The sequence below is a fragment of the Crocuta crocuta genome, unplaced genomic scaffold (assembly GCF_008692635.1).
Source record: "Crocuta crocuta isolate KB4526 unplaced genomic scaffold, BGI_CrCroc_1.0 scaffold216, whole genome shotgun sequence".
NCBI classification, from domain to species: domain Eukaryota; kingdom Metazoa; phylum Chordata; class Mammalia; order Carnivora; family Hyaenidae; genus Crocuta; species Crocuta crocuta.
Window position 1 is genome coordinate 12,555,240 of NW_027531504.1, and position 23,991 is coordinate 12,579,230.

The following is a 23,991-nucleotide window of genomic DNA, read 5'->3' on the forward strand; positions in this document are numbered from 1 at the left end:
TAGTTGCAGTCATGATTAAAATATTCTTCTCATGAATATAATCACAGGAGCCAGTGGTGGGAAATACACAATGGTGGGAAAATAGTTATAAAGTTGCAGATAATGTATAATCCATCCCTGGTGTACAAGTTGAATTTTAACTTTGCTCTACTATTCAGTGGCATAAGGCACTTGACAAGGATATATCTTCAAAAATGTCATACTATCCCAATTTTGAACAGTAGGCATTCCTATATAAATGACTTGTTTTATCTGAAGAAAGTATTCTCCTAATAGTTATGTTACACAGTTATTTCATTATCTGACATGTCAAAAATTAAGAACAAGGGCAAAATGTACAAAAATACAAAAATGTCCAATTTGAAGTACATGAAAACATTCTATATACCTTCACATTTAAAAACTATTAGTAATATACTAAAGATGAAAAGCATCCTTAAATTATAGTTCATATATTACTATGGTCAACAGATTAAGCTGGGTTCACATATGATTTGATGGACCAAAATATTCTGATTTTTGTCAATTATCTGTCTCTTTAGCCATGCTATTATATCTTTAATGATGCTAAATGCCTCTGTGCAACTTCAGGTGGATTCGATATACATGATTAACAGTGATATTATTTCATTTCCTTAATAAAATTTTGTTAAGCTCCTTATGGTAGGCATTGTTATAAATGATGGCAATATAAATAAACAGTGAGCACGTACAGTCTATGCACTTAGGGCTTATATTCTGGTGGAAGGAATTGTCTGATACACAAGTTGACATAACATCAGATTCCGATAAGTGGCATGAAGAAAAGTAACAGAGAAAGAAGAGAGCAGTGATGGGCAGACATCTCTGAAAAGCACGCATTTATACAGACATCTGAATGAAGTGAAGGCGGGGGGCACTGGGACAGCCGGAAGCACAGCTTTCAAAGCTGAAGGCACAGTGTGGAAGGGTCCTTCAGCAGGAGCGTACAAGGTGTTTAAGGCCTGGTAGTCTATGGTAAGAGCTTCAGATTTTGTTCTGAGTGAGATAGGTAAGCCATGGCAAGGTTGTGAAAAAAGGAACATCTTTGTAAAAGCACTTGTAAAGAAAATATGCCATTAAGAGAAGTTTATAATGGCCCAGAATGGCTAGGAAATAGAACTTTGCCATAACCCCTCTCTTCACTCAGGAAGTTATCCAACTTTTAGATTTATTGGGCAGACAAGTAAAAGTGTTAATTTTATTGATTTAAGAGAGTAATGCATATTTTTTAAATAATTGGATAAAAGAGCAGCACATGAAACTGAACTAAATAACATTTTTTGTTTCTATGATAGTTGATGCTCTTGACTCAACTGAGAGTTGTTTAAAAAAGATGTGTCTTTGTTAAGTGATTTCTGAATGTAAAAGAGTATTTTCACATGGGAGATCTTTACATATATAATATGCATTTCATAGGAAGTTACTGCTAATGATGGAATGGTAGTCTCTCCATCATCTAGCCCCCCTATAGTTTAAGTATCTACTTGGATTTCTTTTCATGATGCTTATAAAGTATGGATAAAGGTGTGTATTTCTTCTGAGTGAATAATGGGTAGTTTGATTTTGGTATGCAGTGTATTGTGTTCCTTATAATGTCAGTCATTACTCTATGTGATGTGTGTATAGCATTCTCAGATTGATATGTTTAAAATTAATGAGGCATTTGTCTTCCTTGTGAAGAAACTAATAAGGAAACTTTATCCCAATGAATTATGTAGACAGAATTAAAACAAATCAATTTTATTTTAGAGTAGATATTTTCTGAATTTAAAGGCATCCTAATCATTACTATGAATTGATACAATGCTTTGAAAAAAAAGTGGTAAGTAACTTCAAATCACAACCAAATAAGTATGCTGAAAATGCTGGTGGCAGGGTTTCATCCTGGATCTTAAATCTGATACAATTTTCTCCCCAGTTTTGTCCTCTAAAGGGATAATTCATTGACTATATAGCACTTATTGTCTTCTATGTGCCAGACTCTAGGGTAGTTACCGGGCAACTACTTATGCAAAGATCAGTAAGTACCTAATTTGTTCTCAGCTAATAATTTTCCCAAGAAAAATGTATATGCAATAACTAAGAGATGTAATAGCCAACAAGATATGCAGCTAACCAATATAGCAATTTTGTGTGAATTAGAAGGAAACCCATTCTTCTAAGATGTATACCTTAGAACAAGCTTTCCCTCTAGGCAAAGGTAGTCCTATCACTGGATGGTTCAGAAAATTGATGAGTGGGTTTAAAAAAAAAAAAAAAGGTATCCTCCTTCCACCCCACTTTATTTATTTTTTTTTCCTCCTAGAAAATGCATTCCTATGATAGGACATGGGCTGGGCAAGTGAAGTACTGGTTGGATTTATATTGTGATTCTCTCCCCTGGGTACTTTTATGCAGTGTACAAACTTTACTACCATGCATGATAGCCCCACAGCTAATGGTCTCACAGTGGAAACCCTAAGCAGGGAGTTATGCTAGATAGTATTTTGGGAAGGCTCCTCCCAAATGGAATATTTGAATATCAAACATGAGAGCTAAGAGGTAATTTTGACAACTTGAGAGGCAATTTCAGTAAGAAGGAGAAAGTTGGAAATGTGGCATTTTTGACATTTTGTTTAGTGGTAAGAGATTTGAGAGGGCTGAAATAAAAGATTCATAATTGGGAGTGATATGAATTATGCCTGGAACATTTTATGCCTGATTATGAAGAGTCTGGAATGCCCTGATAAGAAGTTTGGACTAACAAAGCAGGTTTGGATTACTTTTGGGGAAAAACTTGGAAATTATATAAAGGATACTTGAGTTAGAAAAACATTCCATTTACCACCACTTGCAAACAGAATAGAGTTAAGACAGTGCAGCTGATAACTGCTTTGACTTGCAACACGGCAGACAGAGCTACTCTGTTTCATTGCAAAGGTTGGATCATGTCTTGGAAATTTAAATGACACCATTAGAAGTGTGAATGCATTGATCCATTTCAAATTTTCATAAGGATTTTTCTCTAAATAGGCCTATTTGTTATCATTATCAAAGTAATAGGTAAAATAAATAAATAAGTTTATATGAGTAATAAAAATGTGTGAATACAAAACCAATGAATTATTCATAAGTCCTATGAAACCTTAAGAGAATGTCAACCTTATAAGGGCTAGTACATCTTGAAAAAGTTTCTGCACATATACACTTTGATATAATAGTTTTTATGCCAGCTTACTATAGCAGATACTTCTGAAAGGAACATCATTTAATTATACTGGAAAAATGTTGACTTTCTGATAGGTAGGGTAACTTTATCATCACAGAACAATTTTACTTTCCTTTAATGCTCTGTCAGTACTATAATATTTTGCTTTTGATTGTCCTAGTACAAATTTATCTTCTATGATATATTTTAAATTTAAATTTTTAAAGTTTATTTTTTAACATATGCTAAAGATGAATACATTGTGGGCTCAGATTGAAGTAGAACTATCTCATGACCTTTTAAAATGATGTATTATGTGACCATATTCAATGGGGAAGTTAACTTTTAACTTCATCAGATAAAACACATCAAGAATAATAATGATAAATGATCTTTTTAAATATTTTTATATTCCCCAAATTTATTCACACTGTTCTTCTTTGGTTTCTTCTTTTCCTTTGTTTTCTCACTTTCAAGGTAAGTTCACTGTAAGGACAGGCTTTGGGACAGTGTTTCTCCCAATTTTTATGAATCAGACAGAATTCTGAACATGTGGACTAGTAAAAAGACTTTATTTTATCATAAAAAATAAATCATGAATTTTTAAAAAATTGCAATTGGATAATATGGGAAAAATGCAATACTTTCCTAAATCTCTCTCACCTCTGGGTGTAATAACTTTTAGGTATGGAGAAAATTCTTCCATATAATTTGCTATACATATACAAATAGAACAGGAAGGTTTGATTAAGATTGTCACTGCTTAAGTATCCATTGGATACTGAAGTCTATAATAGATTATTGAACTTGACAGAATTTTGTCTTGATTTTCAAGTTTAGAAAGCACAGATATTTCATAGAATCACATCATGTTCTTCACATATTTCAAAGTTTTAAGCTTCATTATGATCAGAAGTTCCTTGTGTTTAAAAATTCTGAAATTACTAAGAGCATATAATTTGTTCTGTGAGTGATGAAATATTTGATTTAAAATAAATTAATCTGTTGAAAACTTGGAAGGTAGATAGGAAAAGTATGATACTAGAAACAAGGAAGTAGGTTAAGAGATATATCTAAGGACAGGAAAGATTCTCATTAACAACAGAGGCCACATGGAGAATTGACGTATCATTCACTGCTGCTCCCACTGCAATACAAGTTACTTTTTGTTGAGAGTAGGTCTGAAGATCTAGTAAGAAGTCTCATGGTCCACCCAGGCCCTCTTTCCATCTCAAATTCAAACTGTCAAAAATAATAAAGATTCATTATTCATTATCCAGTGTAAGGTACTTCACTTAGAGCTGTCACTCAGCCTCTTGGATCTCTAGATTTAACTCTGTATGCTTTTTTTGTGACGGGATCTATCACTGATCCAATTAACCATGTTCATAATGGTATACTAGTGTAGCACATTGTATGGTGACTGCTGCATAATGAATTTCTCAAAATTTATCTGTGAATATTGGAGGCACTTTGTGGAATTTTAGATAGGGTGGTATAATTAAAAGACTCTGTATGTGATCTTGCATTAGAAGACACTCACATGGGCACCCAGAAAATGGAGACTTTTGATAAATTGAGTTATTGGCCTAATTTCTTGCCTTTTCCAACATCCATCCCTTTTAGTATTTTATTTTTTAGGTTGAAGAAAATATTTTAATAGATAGTAGTAATATAATCATCTTTGTAACAATTCAGTATAAAATATAATTTTTATATGGAGGAAGTAGACTTGAAAAGGAAATATGCCTAGGGCCTACAAAAATCAACACTCAGCCTTGTCATAAAGTGGACCTGTGGGCTTGGGTGACCATGCTGAACCTGTGCATTCAGGGCATAGGTGGTTGCTCAGACTTCTTTTGGTCCCTTCCATCTCCTGGACTGTTCTTAGGACTATTTCAGCTGCTTCAATGTGCCTGTTCTTAATTTCAGCCTGTGCAGTCACTCAGAACTTAATGCCAAATGCTGTATGCTTTTTCTGGGAAAGCAAGCCCAGCTTCTTATCAGATTCTCAAGGATTCTGGAAAGATGTAGCACTTGCATTCAGAGTTGCCGTTTTGAAGCAAGAAGCACCATGATGATGATGGAGGTACTTGAGATGATGTAAGAGGACTCAGAGGCATTGTGATGACCCTAGAGGTCTTATGGTAATGCAAAGAGGGGCCATGATGACATAGAGCGACTGTGAATAATAAAAAGTGTGTGATGAGTTGGAAGATGTTGGAATACATGGTTTGCTTTACAGTTTCCAAATGGAATTTGGATCCAGGACTTGGGCTCAAGGCGCTCTGTGATTTAATCAACTGACTCAGGACTCTCAGGACTTGAGCTCAAGGTTCTCCATGGTCTAATCCACTGACTTCTTCTCTTTTGTGCTTAGATACTCCTTCCCCCAAAGGAGTTTTGAAAAACCATCTACCTGCCCACACAGGTAAAAATATGTTTCGTCATAAGTTTAAATAGTTGTAAACCATTTCACACTGTAGACAAAACTGATAATTTTTGTATGTGCAATGTAATACACATAACATAAAACTGAACATTTTTGGGTGGCTGGATGGCTCAGTCAGTTAAGCATCTGACTTTGGCTCAGATCGTGATCTCATGGTTCAAGAGTTTGAGCCCCACATTGGGCTCTGTGCTGACAGCTCAGAACCTGGAGCCTGCTTCAGAGTCTGTATCTCCATCTCTCTCTGCCTCACCCCCACTTGTTCTATGCTTCTCTGTCTCTCTCAAAAATAAATAAACATTAAATTTTTTTAATTGAACATTTTGACCATTTTGAGGTATATAGTTTAGTGGCATTAAGTGCATCCATATTGTTGTGCAACTATCACCACTCTCTATCTTCAGAACTGTTGTTTGTTATTTGACCTTGAAGTAAACTTCCAGTGGAAATACACCTCATCTCTAGATTCTGGGCCTGTTCATGTGCTTTTCTTTGGCTAGTAGAAAGTGGGCAGAAGTGATACTGTGCCATTTCCAACACCAGGGTTTTAAGAGACATCACATATTTATTTGTGCTGTTGCGTCTCTGCTGTGGATGTGAGGAAAACATTCTCAGGGAGGATGAGAGATTTGTGAAGCTGAATGACATCTAACCTTCAGTTTACAGCTGTCCAGTTGAGTCTAGACTATATTAACGGAATCCTAAATGACTAATGAATAGCCAAAAGAAATACTTTCTGTTGTATAACACAGAGATTTTCATGGTGGTTTGTTATACAGTAGTGGATGACTTGTACAGGCAGGCCTAAACTCGGTTTGTGGCAGGGCAGAAATATGATAAAGATCTTGCTCTCCTTGAAACACTCTCTGTCCTTCAGATCTATGACATCATACTCTCTTGTATATTGTTTCTACTTCTCAGGCTGTTAATTCTCAGTCTCTTCTCTACCTTTTAGGTTGCAGTTCTACGGTGCTTAATTTTCATATTTCAGAGTAACCTAGCATTCTTAGAATAGCTCCACTAGATCATATTCTATTATCTTTTTTAAATGTATTCTTTAAAAAATATATTTTGTTTATGATTTTTGCTTTTATGTTTCTGAGAGATATTGGTTTAGAATTTTCCTTTATTGTAATGTGCTAGTACTATTTGGAGTCAGTCTTATGGTAATCTTATAAAATGAATTGGAAAATTTTCTCTATTTTCTGAAACGTTTTGTGTAATACAATTTTATTTCTTCCTGAAAGATACGAAAGAATTCATTATGGCAGCCAACTGGTCCTAGAGTTTCCTTTTTGGGAAAAATTCAATTTATATATTCGTTTCTTTAACAGATCTAGGGCTGTTGAGAGCATCTATTTAATTCTGTGTCAGAGATAATATTTTGCATTTCTCATTTTTATCAAAAGAATCAAATTTAATTCTTTTTAATCAACATATTTAATCTTTTTTATGATTAAAAGTGTAAGTTATGTCACATTTTTATTCCTTGACATTGATAATCTATATTTTCTTTCTTACTATTTTGATCAGTTTTGCTAGGAGTCAGACCTACCAATTTCCTTATTCATTTCAAAGAACTTATTTTTGGATCTGTTTTTCTATTGTACATATGCATTTGATTTCATTGATTTCTGTTCTTGTGTGATTATTTTTTCTCTTCTAGTTTCTTTGTCTTGAATATGCTGTTCCTGCTTTACTTTTTTAAAGTTTAAGCAATTTATTTTCAAGAATTTTTGTGGTGTCCTGAAAAGGAATTTCTTTTGTTTTGTTTCTGATCATTGCAAAATCAGCCTTCCGTTGCCATTATTTATCATTGTTTCTTGCAGGAGTCCAGATCCAGCCGGTCCAGGGGTCCCTGAAGGATGGACGGTGTCAGTGAGAGAGGGATGAGAGAGCCCCGAGATTCTTTCTGGTCACCAGCCAGGCATCTCCTCACTGTCAGAGACTCGACTTTATTTTATGATTAAGTATTTGGGGCACAGCATAGAAGTGGCATTCTAATGATAAATTTTTTGATCAGTAAAAACTTTCCAGAACATTGATATGCATAACTTTATTATTATGATTTAGATAAGGGTATTCATGCTCATCATATGAGAAAGGAAGATATCTTTAGCATTCAGATACAAACAGGATAATGGTTTTAGCACAGTAAAGGCAAAAGTTAGTTCTTTGTGAGCAGGGGTCAATAGCCTGTTTATCACTTAATGGGAAGTATTAAGAAAAATAGGTTTTTCAGGAAACACAATGTTTGCTCTCATAACCACAAAGAAAACATCTAAACATTAGCCACAGGGCTTCTAGTTCATATAACATCATCCATGCCCAGGAATAGTACATCAGTCTGTACCAAAGTTATTATTTTATTAATGTAAACCTGAAAGCAATAGCTAATCTTTTTTATGTCATCAATTACTCAGTCCTGATCACTATTTCCAGATTACTAAGCATCAGCGTTTTTCCAAGCTACAATAATTTCATTCACAAGGTGCAATCAGCATACCAGGGCCAGAATAAGTCACTCCCAATAAATCAACAAGGTGCCTTGGGGGTTGGTGCTCAAGAAAAACAATTGAGTGGGGCTGGGTATTGGTCGTCATCTGAAGGCAAGAGCCTTGCAAACTGACTGTAAACTCATAAGGAGTTTCTCAACTAGTGAGTTCAGAATGGCTCCCAACACTTCCTCACAGAATGGGAAGTTCTTCCTTTTTTAAATCCTATCACAGTGAGTGGTAACACTATTCAGCTAGTTGTAAAAACTCAGATGCCTGTAAGAATCCTTGAAACATTCTATTTTTTCTCCTCTGCCTGTTTCCATAACACATCAATTGTCAAAGTTAGTAGCTTCTAACTTATATCATTAATCCATGCACTTCTATTTTCCCTTCTAAATATGCATCATATCCATTTACTTCTCTTCACTTTTATTTTACCAAAACTATTGAAATCGATTTGCTTCTGTTTTCTCCACTTCAATTTTTTCCTCTGTGTTCTCCTTTTTAGCTACAGTCTGCCAGAGTGATTGCTTCTAATTTGAAAAAAAAAAAAAAATGACCCTTCAGTTGATTCCACTTTCTATTACTATATTAAAAAGTAACAAAATCAAAACCTCATTTATATGCTCTAAAGCTCCTATATGACTGTTTTCTCCTGCATTACCCATCTCCTCTTTTGCCCTGCTTTCATTTGTTGTCTGTGCTTCAGAATAGGCCTCTCAGTGTTCAGCCTGCCACCGTTCTCCCCAAATCTAGTCATTCCCACAAGGTACTTCCTAGATCAGTGTGTTGTTCCTTTTTTTTCCTCTTGTGAAGGACTCAGCTGAAAAAAATAACTTTTTCAAGAAAGCTTTTTTGACTCTCTAGACCTAGAGCAGATACCCCAAAATACGTTCTCACATATTGAGGTCAGAATTTTGTGTTTCTTCTGCATAAGACTTTTCCTATTTATATATAAGGACGATTTTGATTTTTTGTGCTATTTCTAAAATGTACATTCCATGAGAAGAACAATTACATCTGAATTGTTTTCCACTTGCTGTTGCATATCCAGTTTTTAGGCAGAACTTTAACATGGTAGTATCTAATAAATATCAAAGGCTTGAGATTAAGTGACTCATCAGAAGTTGCCTGCTTTGATGGACAGAGGATTTGGAAAGGAAATAAATATGCAAGAGAAATGATTCCAGTTAGGAGAGATTTAGGAAGGGACACTCTTTGTATCTCTGCACATCACCATTATAGTATATATAATAACTAAATAAACAATAATTATAGTTATAATTATAACTAATGACCTGGTACTGGCATTTATTGAGTACTCATAATATGTCTGGCATTGTTTTAAGTACATTACATATCATCTCATTTGATTCTTACAGTAACCCCACAAGATTTGCCCCAGTTTTATAAATGAGAAAACCGAGGCACAGAGTAACTTTCCTAAGGCTACATAAATAGTAAGTGGTATAGGTGGCATTTAAATTCCAGGTATCTTGCTTCAGAGCCTTACTGTTAATTACTATGCTGTTCACCCTTGAAACATTTTCCTCCTTAGGATAACAAATAGGAGTTCAGAGAAAGGGCAGTTTATGATATCACTGTTTTTTTCTTTTCCTTTTTTGTGTTCATTAAATCCTATAATATGGCATTCTCCATGATTATATTTTAGTGTCTGATGTTTAAAAATACTTTATTCTTTAAAAAGTATCCGATGGAAAGGAAGAATTGAAATACAGTTTGACTTAACCCAAAAGATACTCTGAAAGAGCCAGCATTCTTAATGCATGTGTGATAAACAGCAGATGAATATTTTAAACGTTACTTAGAAGGATGTCTGGACCTCAGGCATGCTTGGATCCATGGACTCAGATGTCATTTGGACTCAGTCTGCTTTTTCTATTTGTGTTTTAATGAAAGCTCTTTCATATGGTGGCAAGATGACCTTTAAAAGGATTGGGCTTTAGCTTACTACCTTAACAGTCAAAGGGAAATGGGGCACCTGGATAGCTCAATCAGTTAAACATCTGACTTTGGCTCAGATCATGATCTCATGGTCCATGGGTTCGAGCTCTGCTTCAGGTTTTGTGCTGACCACTAAGAGCCTGGAGCCTGCTTTGGATTCTGTGTCTCCTTCCGCCCCTGCCCAACTCATGCTCTGTCTCTCTCTCTCTCTCTCAAAAATAAATAAACATTAAAAAAAGATTTTTTTAAAAAAGCAGTCAAGAGGAAAGTACAGCCAGCTCTTTTCCAATTATTCAAGCAAAGTACTATCTAAGGTCTTACTGCTCTTACTTGGGTCACCTGTTCATCTGTGACCAATTACGATGCTTAAGGTAATGAATTAGTTTGAATGCACACACATATAAATCATAGGCCTATCATCAGAGTCATAGATGAGAACAATCTATAGCCTTAAACTCCAAGCTCAGGAAAATTGAGAAATTCTTCTAGAATTAGAGTGAATGAAAAATGAGCAAACAGAAACTACATATCACAGCTATAGACAGTAAGAAGAATAAATTAGAAAAACTTCAAGTTTAAATAACAATGGCAATAGTATCATTTATAAACTTAGAACTGTAGTCATTAAGAGGATTAAAGTAATTGTCCCACACTGCAGTCCCACACTGCAGTTTAACTCAGGGCATTGATAATCTTGCAATCTAAGCTAGTTTTCAACAAATATAGTTATCTCCACTGAATGCCAGTAATCTCTTCCTTAAAATCAAATGTCTTGCATGGATACACTCACCAGAAGCCTATTTCTCATTATTTTTAAGTGGAAAAAATAAGACAATTCATGAAAACCCACACCTCAGCAAATTTTCCAAAATGTAACTAAAATTTAGAGTAATGCCAATAAGTGACACATTATCAGCTTAGAATATAAGAAGCTTAAAATGTGCTGTTCTGATCACCAAAAAACCAGTTTATAATTAAAGGTATTTTCTGCATGACATACATAATGTTTATCACCTTCATTAACTCTTTTTCAAAATCTTTTCTTCTGATTTTGACAGTCTAATACATCTATTTGGAATGTAATTCAAGATTTTTAAAATTTTTAATAAAAATATTGTGTTGAGCTTTGGGTATATAAATTTACAATTTTTCCCCAGTAGACAGTGGCTGAAGATGTCATTTTCAGAAATATATACCTTTTATGAAACTTGACTTATATTGTAAATGTATATATGTTAATTATTTGTATTTCTATATTATAATGTCTTTGACATTTTAAAAACCTTTAAGGCTGCAGAGAGATTGTCTCTTTCAGGGCTAGGTAATTCCCAACAAAACCAATAACTTGCTCTAAGCATGCTTTTCATATATAAACCAATTAGTCCTGAGTTTGTACTCCCCAAGTACTTCCATATATAATTTTCTTGCAGCAAGCCAAAACTTCTGCTCTAAATTATCCCAGGGTCAGGTATGTACCAGGCAACTAGATGGTTCCTATAGACTAAAGCCTGCCAGAATTTTTCAAACTAGCCAGTCCTAAGCTGTTCTATCTTACCTTTCTTGTGGAAACCCTAATGAAGGCTGTGGCCTATGCTTTCCCCTTTTCCCCCTGTGTTCTGACTCCTGACCACCCTAGTGATTTCCCCCATGACCCTATGTGGCATGTAGTGACCCTCTCTTTGGAAGCTGTGAGTGTAATAAAGTTCATTCTCATTTCAGGCTATAGCTGCACTCTCATACTATATCCAACATATACATTTTTAAAACAGCTATAGATTACCCAAGAGATGTTTTGCTAAGGAAGAGTTAAGTGGAGTGATTTCTGCAGGAATCTTATTGTATGCGGGCTTTGGAAATTTGAGAAGAGCCCATTGTAGGAAAGAGACATGACAGTGTAGATTAAAGGCTAGTTATTTGCTGCAACTACTTGAAGCTTGAAATAATGCTTGGCAAAAACAATAACAAAATATGTATATTCAAATACTCAAGTTTCAGAGTAAATAGAAATGGAAGATGATTTCTGATTTTTTTACAGTTCTCCTAAACAATATTTATTACTTTAAAAATGAGCAGCCCTTGCCTGAACCAAAATCTTAGAGTAAGCAATTTAAGTAATCAAGGAAAGCAATTCTGTGATATCCAAAAGTATATCATATTAACATAAGGTAAAAAGTTAGTAAGAAAGTGTTACCAAAAACTACTAAAAAAGTCTTTCTGAATTTATGAGCAATTGCAATTCTGCAGTGCTTAGGTGAGGCAAAGTATTCACAGCCTGGCAAACCTGTCAGAGGGTGGCTATGAAAACAGTAGTGAAATGTTCAAATGGGATCTAATAGCTGAGTAAAGAAAGCAAAAACAATACTGTAAACTACTTTTGAGAATAAGATAAACAATTTTTTAATGATATGCATTTTTTCCCCTCAAGTGTCTCTCACCAAGGGAAGAAAAACACTTCTAACAGAAAGCATGAGAGGAAAAAGAAGATGAGTTTTATTGTCACACAAACCTGTACTCTTCTCCATTTCCAGGGATGTAGCAAGGACATTTTTAGTGAGATGATGATGGGAATGTCCTAAGTTCTATAAGACTTGGTCTCTTCATTGGTAAAATTACATAGTAGCTCAGATATCATAGGGTTTATGTGAATTTTAAATTAGATAAAAATCTGAGACCTTATCACTGTTATTTAACATCAGCTGTACCATATCTTATATTAAAAATTAACTGTGGAAAGGAATCTGTATAGTAGTCCAATAAGATAAGGAACTAAATTTCAATTTACAACTGTATTTTGAAGATTCTTCTTTTGCTGTTTCAGCGTTGGTGTGTTTGTTTTATCTATATCCATAGAAGATAGAGGGGGAAAAGTTACAAATGTTTTTTCACACTTTATGGAGAACTGAGATTGTGCTCAGAGTATGTATCCAGAGCACACAGAGAAATCCTCTGAAGTCATTCTGGCATGATAAACTCTTTCCTGACTAACAGTGTAATAAATTCAGGTTTTATATAGACTATTTTGGTGATTCCAATTCATTCTTCAACCATAGCATCTTAGTATGCATTTAGCAGTCACATGAGCATCTGAATATACCTCAGTTTGGGGCTCTCTGAAAGGTAACTATCATTCTTTGGGGTGATTTTTAAGGATCCGAGGGTGGATTTGATATGTTCTACCCACCCTCCAAATTTAGTGAACACTTTTTTATTATTTACTGTATGATGTCAGGACAGATAGACAAGGTCATTTTAGTTATTGTATGTACTTGACTTCATTCAGCATTTGTTTTGCTTCAGGTTTTCATTTAACTTGGTCATCCATAAGAAAATGGTTTCTTCTGCATTAATAAACAGTTTAATTAGAAACTTGGAAAACTTTGAGATTCTGCAGTTGGCTGAGTCCCAGAAGCTTCTCAGAGTTTAGATGCTTTCTATTTATCTAGTACCTCTGTGATACTGTGACTGTTGTGGAGGAAAAATTTTCCTCTCCTTTTCCAAGATTCTTCTGGCCGATCTAAGAATTAAACCATCTTGAGACAAATTAACAGGAGAAAATCAACTTTAATTTTTTATGTATAGGAATCATACATACATGAAGAGTTTAAATATAGAAAGGTAAAATGTGGTATATATGTTATCCTTAACTCAAGAATGGGGGTGGGGGGCAATTGACAGTGTACTAAGAAGAGCAGATGTTTGGTAATCAAATGTTTGCCCTGCCATACAGCGTGTCATTCAGATGAACTTTAACTGTGGTAATAACTCTTCTTATGGGTAAGACCTCCAATTTATATTTTAGGTAGTTAAGGGAGGAGCAAAAGTTCCTCTTGAAGTTTCTGTTGCTTTTATCGCGAAATAGTTCTCATGCCAAAGTGGCACATTTTGGGGAGACTTTTTCTGATCCCTTTCATGATTTATAACAAATAGTTATTTGGTCATTCCGATGACCAAAATACATTTCTCATATGTACATTTGATCCTTGAACAATATCGGTCTTAGGGGTGCTGACCCCACCATGCAGTCGAAATTCCACATATAACTTTGATTCCCCCCAAAATTACCTAAAATATTACTGTTGAATGAAAGCTCTACCCATAACATAAACCGTTAATTATACATATTTTGTATATTTATGTATAGTATACTATATTCCTACAATAAAGTAAGCTACAGAAAATAAATGTTAGTAAGAAAATCATAAGGAAGAGAAAATATATTTAGAGTACTGTAAAAAATCCACTTTTATATATAAGTTGTTCAAGGGTTAATTGCTTTGGGTTTTTGTTTATGGTTTCTGGCTTACAGCTCCTAAAACCCTTGGAATTTCCTGTGATCAATGCAATAATAATGCAATAGTGCTGTCTTTTGTTATGCTAATGTATTGAGTTTTGGAAAGCACTTTGGTAACTTAGGGCTGAGGGCTGGTTGCCAGGGCAACCAACCACAAGAGGAGAGGGCTGGAACTTCCATTTCTCACTACTCCACCACCACCTCCAAGAAGGGGAGAGAGGCTAAGTTCTATTGCCAATGGGCAATGATTTAATCAGCCATGCCTGTGTAATGAATCCTCATAAAACCCAAAAGAACAGTGTTCAGAGAGCTTCTGGGTTGTTGAATATGTGGAGATTTAGGAAGAGTGACACACACAAAATGAGCAGAAACACTGTACCCCTTCCCCATACCTTGCTCTAAGCATGGTTATTCCTGAATTATATATTTTTATAACTAATAGGTAATCTAGTGAGTAAACAGGTTTCTTGAGTTCCATGAGAGACTCTAGCAAATTAATTGAAACTAAGGAGGAGTGTGTCTTGGAAACTTCTTATTTATTCAGTTGGTCAGAAGCACAAGTAACAGTCTGGGCTTGGGACTTGCATCTGACATGGGAATCAGGTAGGGGATAGTCTTGGAAGATTGAACCACTAACCAGTGGAATCTGACACTGTCTCCAGGTAGATAATGCCAAAGTTGAGTTGAATTCTTAAACAGCTTGCTGATGCCTGAGAATTGTTTGTTGGTATGGTAACACATTGGAATTGGGTCTTAACTCTGGTTCCCATTTGTACCTTCTGTACTGCTTGGAATCCTCATGGTGTTGGTAAGCCTAAATTTCTGAAACAGAAACCCATAATCTGAATTCCTTACTTCTTAACGGAGAACATACTTTAGTGATCACAGTACTCCAAAAAAGCACTGAATAAATTGTTACAGAAAAATTGCTAGTGAAGGCCTTTAACTGCAGCCTTCTAGAAACTGGTTCCATGAATGAAGAATAAAAAATGAGGATTTCACACTGAAAAGAGAATGCTATACTACTAATGCCCCTGAAATCACCTGTCATTACCTTATTCTGAAAATAATTTGTGATTTAACCCAGTATAGATTTCTTCCTCAGATAAAGTTAAATAAATATTTGCAAAATTATTTTTATGAGCAGGCCAAATTATCAAGAATTAATGCTAAATTTCTAATGAATATAAGTCTTGGAAAGGGAAGCAAAACAATGTTAGAGAAAGAAGTGAAAGAAAAATTCAATAGCTTCCCTCACTGAGCAACTTTTTCTTTTGCAAAGAAGTCATGGTGGTGTTCAGAAATTGTGTATGGGGAGGAAGTTTAGTTTTCTTTAAAATACATGGAAAATTACCTCCCACATGTTTTTGGTAATATTTTTACTTGTGGCCTTCAGATAAAATAACACATTGTAGCTGTAGATATGCTTCACTTGAAGAAGATGAACAAGGACCTTTACTTAGAAGTTTTTTCAGTAATCTATAATGAAAGTATTCAGTTTCCTAAGGTTGTTTTTATTCCTTCATCTCACCAAAAGACAAAATCCTTGTTTAGTCTTTTCAGATTTCCTGGTAGGAGATTTAAAGCTTTATGTGAACAAGTCAATACTTTCTTTTGAACATCTTGCTGATAAGTCTTCCTTTATGAGACACATGATTAAGCCTGAATTTGAACAAAAAGATTCATCAAACCCGTCTCTGGTTTCTTTCATTTGAAACTCTGAAATTTTATGTAACACTGGCATAGTAAAGCTTTTTCTTTTTCGTAAACGTCACTTGGCTTTAATATAACTTCTCTGAATTTTTTCAGCTTACTCTTATAACAAAAGGTAATTGTCCAATAGAAAATAACAACAGCAGTAAACAAAACAAAACAAAACAAAACCCCTGAATTTTATTCTAATGATTTAACTTGTATCAACTCTCTTATGGACCTTTTGCAAATGTTCTAGGAGAAATTAACTGATGAGTCATTAATATTAAAATTATAAAAGGATTTTCTGTAGGTTAAATAAATTTTGAACTTAAACAAACATTTTAATACATGATGGAATTTCCTATCTTGGCTAATTAGTTTTAATTCACTTTAACAATTACTAGTGATGAGATATGGATAATATTAGTTTGGTAGGAAGTGCTTAGATTGGTTTCAAAATATTTCTCTTTAGGATATGGCATAGGTTTTTCTTTTTATGCACAAAAATTATATACTATGTACACATCACACATATAGTACATAACTTTTTTTGTTTCTTTAGAAAACACCTAGGGGCACCTGGGTGGCTCAGTAGGTTGAGCGTCCAACTTCGGCCCAGGTCATGATCTCATGGTCTGTGAGTTTGAACCCTACATCAGGCTCTGTGCTGACAGCTCAGAGCCTGGGGCCTGTTTTAGATTCTGTGTCTCCCTCTCTGTCTGCCCTGCCCCTTCTTGCACTCTGTTCCTTTCTCCCTTTCTCAAAAATAAATATTAAAAAAAAAATTAAAAATAAAAGAAAACATCTATACTTTACTTCTTCCAAGTCTCATCATGTCTCTCTCACTCTCTCTCTCTCTCTCTTTTTCTGGCACTGTTTTATCAAATTTTAGTGAATGTTGGGGGGCCAGTATGCTATTTGGTCACATTTCTCTGTGTGTTAGGGCCATGAGCTTTCTCCTGACTAATGCTTCTTCTTGTATATTCCTCTGTTAACTTTGGGAAGGTTGGATATGCTATTGCAGCATTATTTGTTGGGGGAGGTCATTGAGAGGACATGACCACAGGTTGATCAGTGAGCTGGAGCTAGGCAGTTGGAGGCTTCTCACCCTCTCCCTCATCCTTGGAATAAACCATTATTCCATAGCTATCTCAAAAACACAACCTTGAGTTAATAATGTGTTGTTGAGACCATCTTTACTGTCTATGTGACTGAACCCCATCAAGGGCTGTATATAAACGTTTAAGATTCTGTCAGGTAGATGCAGAGGTCTATTTGTGCATCTTGCAGCCGCCCAAAAGAAGCTTCATATGTAAATTAGCTTGCTTATTCAAACTTCCAGCTACCAATTTGTAGTGGTCTGCTTCTTGCTTTGGTCTCTCTTTGCCCTCATGTGCTGGGGGAGTTTTTAGATTTCACCCAGGAAGCTCCCTAGTTTTTGAAGCAAAAATTTTTTCCCAGTGTCTGCCCATTAAAATAGATTGTTAGCAAATCTGAACCAAATCATTACTGAAGACTCTAACACATAACTTTTTTGATTATTGGCTGAAGTGATTGATAATGAATTTGAATGTTATGTAATTTTGAAAGGTACTTGATGACGACAATCATAGATAATATGACAAGAAAAAAGATGCTAAAAGATATTAAGTAGTTAAGTCTTAGATGTGGTCTCTTTGTTTCATTAATACACCAATATAGGTACTCTCTGCAGAAAAGGTTTCGTTTTTTTTTTCATATTTTATTAAACTTTATTTTATTGTCAAGAAGCCTTTGATATGACCACCCTCTTCTATGACCAATTCATAAAAGCTACTGACATCTCTTTCTTTTTTTTAATGTTTTATTTATTTCTGAGAGAGAGAGAGAGAGAGAGAGAGAGACAGCGTTAGCAGAGGAGGGTCAGAGAGAGAGGGAGACACAGATTCCGAAACAGGCTCCAAGCTCTGAGCTAGCTGTCAGCACAGAGCCCGATGCGGGGCTCGAACCCATGAACTGTGAGATCATGACCTGAGCTGAAGTTGGACGCTTAACTGACTGAGCTACCCAGGCACCCCAACAACTTTCTTTTATGCTATTTAAGGGATTCAGCTTCTTTTGGAAGAAAATTTTAGTTTACTGCTTTTTAAAAAAAATGTTATTTCTCAATGTACTTCATATTTTAGAACATATTTGATTTAGAGAAATACTGTGAAGAGAGTAACACGAATTGTATTATATTACCTATCCAGGTTTGTTTTCCTGATTATTTTGCTTTTGTATGGTACACTTGTTAAAATTAATGAACAAGTCTTAATACATTATTAATTGAGTTCATATCTTAATTTCTTTTTTTTAGGTAGGTTTCATCCCCAGCATGGAGCCCAGCACAGGGCTTGAACTCATGATCCTGAGATCAAGACCTGAGCTGAGACCAAGAGATGGATACTTAACCACATAGGCACTCCTAATTAAGTTCATATCTTATTGAGATTTCCTTACTTTTAACCTAATGTCCTTTTGCTGTTCAGTATCTTATCCAAAATACCATATTGCATTTAGCTGTCATGTCTCCTTAGCCTTTTCTTGACTGTTACAGTTTCTTATATTTTCCTTGATTCTTTCATTTCTTCCTTCCTTTCTCTCTCTCTTCTCTGTCATTTGTCCTTCCTTCCCTCCTCCCTCCCTCCATCTCTCCCTTCTTCTTTCTTCTCTTCTCTTTCTTTTGTTTTGTTGTTTTGTTTTTTAATGACCCTGATAGCTTAGATGAGTAGTGGTTGAGTACTCTATAGAATGTCCTTCAATTTGAATTTATCTCATGTTTATCTTACGGTTATCTTGGGATTTATGTGTTATTAGAGGGCAGATCACAAAGCTAAAAGTTCTATTATCATCACATTAAGGGTACATATTATTCAGATAACTTATCACTGTTGATGTTCATCTTGACTACTTGGCTGAAGTAGTGTTTGACAAGTTTCTCTATTCTAAAGTTACTTCCCTCCCTGTCCATATTATATTCTTTGGGAAGAAGTGACTGGACAGCACATACTTAAAGAGTAGGGCTTTACACTGTACCTTCTAGAATATGTACATAAATTATTTGGAATTCTTCTGCCCTAGACATTTGTCTCATCTCTACCACCTATCTGTTGATTAAATTAATTCCTTCTATTAGTATGGAATCATGCATATTTTATATTTTTGGTTATAACTGAATACTACTTTATTTAATTTGTTGGCTGAGATTGTTTAGCTTTGGCCATTGGTGCTCTTTCAGTTGGTGGCTATGTTTTTCTGACATACTCCCATTACTCTGTGTGTGTGTGTGTGTGTGTGTGCGCGTGTGCGTGTGTGTGTGTGTGTGTGTGTAGTGTGTAACACTCCCTTTCTTACAGTAGTTGCTCCAGGCCCACTTTGTATATTTATTACTCCTAGTCCTAGATTCAGCTGGCTGTCCAAGAAGCACTGATTCCTTTTACTGAAGAATGATATTAGAAGCAAGGTCTGGTTGCTAAGTGTGCTCATTGCTACTAGTTATTATTGTTTCAGGCATTTCAGCTGAAAGTGCACAGAAATATATGTGTGCATACTAAAGCTTATACATAATTATCTCTATGGATATTTCTATATGTAACCATCTGTCTCTATATTAAGATAAACATGAGTTAACACTGTTACCTACAACACTAATCTTTTACCACATAGATCATTCTAGCTTCTTCCCTTGTTCATCTGTAAACTTTTAGTCCAACAGTGAGAAACCTAGCCCCTACCATTTGCCATCCATTTGCTTTGTTATTCACTTCCAGTGTATATGTATAGCAGTATCCAAATTATTAACCTGTGTCATCATGGGAAACAATTTTATTGAGTATAGTTCAGTACTTATGTGCAGTTTCTTTTGCTATGAGTTGTACTTATTCCTTTTTTGGTACTTCTGCCCCCACATTCCCTTCATGGAGTTTGTTTCATACATTTTTAATATGGTTAGATTGTTTTGTCACATTCTGCATTGCAATCTTGGATTCTCTAACCTTATAAATTATGTTTTAAAATTTTTCCGTGTGTCCTATATGCTTTGATTAATACATAATGTTAATTTTCCTCAACTTCAGTTTAATACAGAATACTTTAACCACATGAAAAGTGTCTCCATGCTTCACCGTTTTAACCTCCTCACTTCCCTGGAACCCCTGGAAATTTTTTATTCTGTGGCTATAGTTTGACCCTTTTCAGAACATTGTTTAATCAGAATCATGAAGTAAGTAGTCTTTGACACCGGCTTCTTCAATGTATCAATGTGTATTTAAAATTTATTTAAGTTGTTAGGTGGCTTTCTAGCTAGTTTCTTTTTATTGCTAAATAATATTTAAGTGCATGGATATATCATAATTTATTCACTTTTTGAAAGACAATTTCACTGCTTCTAGTGTTTGGTAATTATGAATAAAACTGACATAAAATTTAAACAAAGGAAGATTTTTTTTGTAAGCCAAAGTTTTCAAATCAGTTTGGTCTGTGACTAGGAGCACAATTGTAATTACTGAATCTCATGGTAAGGTTATGTGTGACTTTGTAAGAAAATGAAAAGTATCTTTCAGAGTGGTTGTATCATTTTTCATGAGAGCTCCTTTTGCCTCACAACCTCACTGACATTTGGTTGTGTTTTGTATTTTAACTATACTAGTAGTTGTGATTGGTATTGTAATACTCATTACAGTTTAGTATTTGTACTTATCTCATTACAAATGATGTTAAGAATCTTTTCAGATACTTAATATTTGTGTATCTTTAATGCTTTCTTTTTTTAAGTATTTTGCCCATTTTAAAATAGGATCATTTGTATGCTTACTGTTGACTTTTAAGAGTTCTTGCTTATTTTGGAGACAAGTACTTTATCAGATACGTATTTTGCAAATATTTTTTTCCCCAGCCTGTGGCTTGTCTTTTCATTCTCTTAATGTTTTTCACAGAATTTTTAATTAAAACAAATCCAGCTTATCAGGTTCTTCTTTCATTAGTCTTGGTTTTGATGTTTTATCCACAAACTCATTACTGTATCAAAGGTCACTTGCATTTTCTTATAGTTTTATACATTTGCATTTTACATTCATGTCCTTGATATTTTTTGAGCTAATTTTTATATAATGTGCAAGGTCTGCACCTAGGTGGTGGTGGTGGTTGTTATTTTGCATATAATATGTTGCAAAGTTTGTACTTTCTCCTTTGACCCACCTTTGCTTTTCCTCAGAGACCAGTTGACTGTATTTGTTTGGGTCGATTTCTGGGGTCTCTATTCTACTCCATGGATTTGTGTGTCTGTTCTTTTGCAAATACTGAACTGCTCTAACTACCAACTTTGTGCAGGATTATGTTAGCTTTTCCAAGTCTTTAGCCTCTACCTGTAAACTTTGGAATCAGTTTATTATCTATAAAGTATCTTTATGGGATTTAGAGTAGAGTTTCAATCAATCTATAGATCATGTTGGCAAGAACTCATATTATAACAATTTATTGATTATATCTCCACTTATTTAGATCATTGATCCCTTTCACCAGAGTTTTATAGTTTTCAGCATAGAGATTCTGTAGATATTTTGTTAGCTTTATACCTAAGTATCTTATTTTTGATGGTATTTAAGTTTGAAATATGTGTGTGTATACATATATAAATTTATATGTTTTAAATATGTACATATTTAAATTTCAAATTCCCATAGTTTGTTACCAGTATATATTAAAGTAACTATTTTTCCTAGACTGACCTTGTATCTTCCAACTTCTCTATACTTGTATTAGTACCAGGAATTGGAGAGTCTTTGGAATTTTGTATCTAGACAGTTATGTGTTCTGCCAACAAAGGCAGTTTTATTTCTTCTTTCCCAGTCTGTGTAATATTTATTTCTTTTTCTTATTACAGTGACTAAAATAATGTTGAATAGAAGTGTTGAGAGAAGCCATATTTATTTTGTTTCTAGTATTAGTAGAAAAGTGCCGAGTTTCTCACTATAAAGTATGATGTCAACTCTAACTTTTCTGTATGTGGTCTTTATCAAGTTCAGGAAGTTTCCCTCTTTCTAGTTATATAGTTTTTCATAAATAAATATTGTACTTTCTCACTGCTTTTTTCCTTCTCAAATGAGTTGATCATATGATTTATTTTTTAATCTGTTGATATGAGAGATTAATTTTTTTGAATGTTGAACTAGCCTTTCTTGCTTGGAATAATTCCATTTGGTTGTGGTTCATAATTCTTTGTATGTTGTTGAATTCAATTTATTAATATTTTGTTGAGGACTATAGCATCTCTTTTCATGAGAATTACTGCTCCATAATTTTTCTTTCTTGTAATGTTTTCCCTGGTTTCATTATTAGAGGAATAATGTGTTCAATGAATGAGTTAGGCAGTATATCCTCTACTTTGATTTTCTGGAAGAGATTCTAGAGACCTGGTGTCATTTCTTCCTAAAATGTTTGGTACAGTGCATGAATGACACCAATTTGGGTCTATACTGTCTCTTTTGGGAGATAATTAATTAATTTTTTAAATAGGTATATGACTTTTCAGATATATTTTCTTATATGAGCTTTGTAGTTTTGTGTCTTTCAGATAATTGATCCTTTCAAATAATTGATCCATTTGACCTAAATGATCAAATTTATGGAAATAGAGTTTTATGCAGTATTCATTTTTTTAAATGTTTACATGATTAGTAAGGATGATCCCTCTTTGATTTCGAGTATTGATAATTTGTGTCCTTTTTTCAAGATTAGTCTGATTTGAAATTTATCAACTTTATTGATCTTTTTAAAGAATCAACATTGATATTGCTACTTTTTTATATTGAATTCTTGTTTTTGATTTTTGCAATTTCTGCTCCATTTTTATTATTTCTTTCTTTACGTTTATTTAAGGCTTAGGTTGTTCATTTTCTTGTATCCTGAGGTAGAAATTTAGAATATTGAATTTAAATATTTCTTCCTTTTAATACATACATTAGTACTATAAATATATTTCTAATCAGTGTTTTCATTGTAGCCCACAGATTTTGATAAATTATATTTTCATTTCAAAAATTTTTCCCAAATTATCCTGAAACTCTTTCATTGGACATGTGTTGTTTTGAGTGTGTGTGTTTTTTAAAAAATTTTTAATGTTTATTTATTTTTGAGTGACAGAGAGAGAGACAGAGCACTAGTAGGGAAAGGGCAGAGAGAGAGGGAGAAACAGAATCTGAAGCAGGCTCCAAGCTCCAAGCTGTCAGCACAGACCCTGATGTGGGACTCAAACTCATGAACTGTGAGATCATGACCCAGCCGAAGTTAGATGCTTAACAAACTGAGCCATCAGGTGCTCCTCTGAGTGTGTTTTAAATCTCCAAATATTTGAAATTGTCCAGTTATCTTCTGTTATTGATACCTAGTTTAATTCCATTATGCTCTGAGAATACTGTACTTGTATCATTTCTATTCTTTTAAATTTGATGATTTTTTTTCATGGCTCATAATATCTCTTGTCTTTGTGATTGTTCCATGTGGGCTTGAAAAAATGTACTTTACCATTGTGGGATGGACTATTCTATATGGCTATTAGAATTTTTAAGTTTATAGTAATCCATTCTCATAGTCCAAAACCTGTCACTCTTCTGCACATTTGAAACAGGAGAGTTAAATACCTTCATCTCTCAAATCATTGATGTGTCTCAAGTCTCTTTTGTCCTTAAGGAAATGCAATATTACTTATTGACTGTTTAACAGGGAGAAGTTCTGGAGGACCAAAGTGGAATTTTGGTACTTGGTGATAAAATCATTTCTGAACCAGTTTCTAGTAATGCTCCACACTCCCTCCTCCAATGTACAGTCCTTTCTGGGAAGTACCTACAAGTTTCTTTGGAGAAAATGA

At 34.4% G+C, this 23,991-nt stretch overlaps 1 long non-coding RNA gene across 1 annotated transcript in view; it reads left to right on the forward strand.

Moving 5' to 3' along the window:
• The first annotated feature begins 5,585 nt into the window (after positions 1–5,585).
• The window catches only part of LOC144238407 (uncharacterized), a 35,174-nt gene continuing 16,768 nt past the window's right edge, over positions 5,586–23,991 (forward strand). Inside the window, exons 1-2 of the long non-coding RNA XR_013337103.1 lie at positions 5,586–5,639; positions 7,487–7,597. This is a non-coding gene — a long non-coding RNA (uncharacterized LOC144238407). The remainder of the gene's footprint in view (positions 5,640–7,486; positions 7,598–23,991) is intronic.